Consider the following 2,348-nt stretch of genomic DNA (forward strand, 5'->3'; position numbering starts at 1 on the left):
CGGTTTGGTCTAAGACTTGGGTTTAGGGTATAGGATTTAGGTTTATAGTCTATTTTTTGGGTTTAAGGTATATAATTTGGGTTTAGGGTCTAGGATTAGGGTTTAAGGTATAGGGTTTGGGTTTAGGGGTTAGAATTTGGGTTTAGAATTTAGGGTATAGGGTTTAGAATTTAAGATTTAGGGTTTCTTTGGAAGCGTTAACGTCGTTAAAATTAGTGTTTTTATTTTTTGTATCTATTTTTTATTTAATTTAATATTTTTTAATTAATAATCTATGTGTCATTTTGATTGGTCCTAAAGGGTGTGGTGAATTTAAAGGTTAACCTAAGTTTTGTTCAAATATTAACTAAGGTTAAACCATTTGAAAACTAAACAAGTGAAATATAAACACTTGAAAAACAAAACTCTCGGTATCTAGTGCCCTCCAACGGTCATCAAATTGTACTTTCACTTCTTAATCGTGTAAACCTATTGTCAAAGTTTAAGAGCGGGCAAGCATAGAATCCAAGCCGTCTTAGACTCTTAGCTCAGTGGTAGTGTGCGTGAACTTTAATCACGTGGCTGTGGGTTTGATGACCACAGACGGCGATCTTCATTTCTCTTTTTACTGTTTTTTTTCTTTCTTTTTTTGAGGAACACTGTTTTTTTCTTTCTAAATTATGTAAAAAGAAAAGCTCAAAAAGTATTGCGGTTTTTGGCCGCCCAACCCTAATAAAAACAAACCTAATTGCCAACACGAAGGCGGAGTTGTCTCTGGGTGAACTCCGTCGTTCCTGGTCGTGATGAACATGGAGACGAGGAGCGAGGGAGGGATGAGTAACACGGTGATGTGTGTGTTAACAGACCCTGAAGGAACTCACTTAGGTTCTTCAATGTATATTACTCAGACTGCTGGTCCTCTGCAGCTTACTCAGCTCGTCAACAAGTTCCGCAACAACGTAACACCATCTTCTTTTCACCTTTTCTGAAGTATAACTTCTTCGAAGGAAATGATTTTGCAGAAACTTTTTTTTATTTACTCTGTTAATTGTTAATTGTCCAGGAGGAGATGTTGCCTTACAGTTTCTATGTATCAGACGAAGAGCTTCTTGTACCTGTTGGAACTTACATAGAGAATAACAAAGGTTAAAAAAACAGAAAAAAAAAACACACACACACTCTTTGAATCAGCTCGGTTTGGTGTGTCTTATCCCTACAAAACTCTGTGTGTGTGTTTCAGTGTCTGTGGAGAAGGTTTTGACGATCGTTTATTAACAACAAGCTGTGTTCCGTATTCGTCCGGTTAACCGTTGCTCACAAACATTTGCTGGTGTGTCTCATCATACTTCTTGTTCTGTTTTTTTTCTTTCTTCTTTTAGTCTCATTAATTTTTATCAGTTAAGAGATATAACCTGGGTTTTAAATGGCTAGTGGCGACTCAAAGCGAGCAAGTGGTCGCCAAGCGCCATGGCGCCACAGGCGAGCGCCATGTGTATGCCTCACACAAAAGGAATTCAAAACAACTATATAATAATACTTCCTTTAAGTTCAATGAAAAATATGTATGTTTAAAACCAAAACACCAAATCCACTATAGTTGAATCCTAAATAGCAAAACACCCAAGTCTTAATAGCAAAACAACAAATAAAAATACCAAATCAAAACACCAAGTCCTTAAACACTAAACCTCAGATTCAGAATTATGATCTTCATACTCTAACTCATACACAAAACCAAAGTCATCTAACTCATCCTTCCTCAGCCATAATAAAACTTAAACACAGAAGAGAAAAGTATGATCAAGGGATATTTGGGAAGGGTTAAACGTGATAGAGGAGAAAAATATGATTACGGCACTACAAGAAAACAGCGACATACCGAGGGAAAAAATCGTCGGTATGTCGTCGGAATCATGTTATTCCGACGACATACCGACAAAACAAGTCCTCGGAAATTCCATTTTCCTTGGAAATCCTTCGGAATTTTCCGACGGAATTCTGAGGAAACAAATTTCCGAGGAAACTCCGACGACCACCAGTTCGTCGGAAATCTCCTCGGAATATATCGAGGGAAAACGTCCTCGGAATTTACCTCGGAAGTTCCGACGAAATGTTCCTCGGAATTTTCATCGGAAAATTCGGAGGAAATGAACCCTCGGAAAATTCCGAGGAACAAGGGTCCCTCGGTATATTCCGAGGAACATGTCCCTCGGTATATTCCGAGGGTTTATTTCCTCGGAATTTGAACCCTCGGAAAATTCCGAGGAACTAGTCCCTCGGTGTATTCCGAGGGTTTATTTCCTCGGAATTTGAACCCTAGGAAAATTCCGAGGAATTAGTCCCTCGGTATATTCCGAGGGTTCATTTCC

At 38.6% G+C, this 2,348-nt stretch overlaps 1 pseudogene; it reads left to right on the plus strand.

Moving 5' to 3' along the window:
• Nucleotides 1–729: 729 nt before the first annotated feature.
• Nucleotides 730–2,348, plus strand: part of LOC106314867 — a 10,265-nt pseudogene continuing 8,646 nt past the window's right edge.

Source organism: Brassica oleracea, chromosome C9 (genome assembly GCF_000695525.1).
Source record: "Brassica oleracea var. oleracea cultivar TO1000 chromosome C9, BOL, whole genome shotgun sequence".
NCBI lineage: Eukaryota > Viridiplantae > Streptophyta > Magnoliopsida > Brassicales > Brassicaceae > Brassica > Brassica oleracea.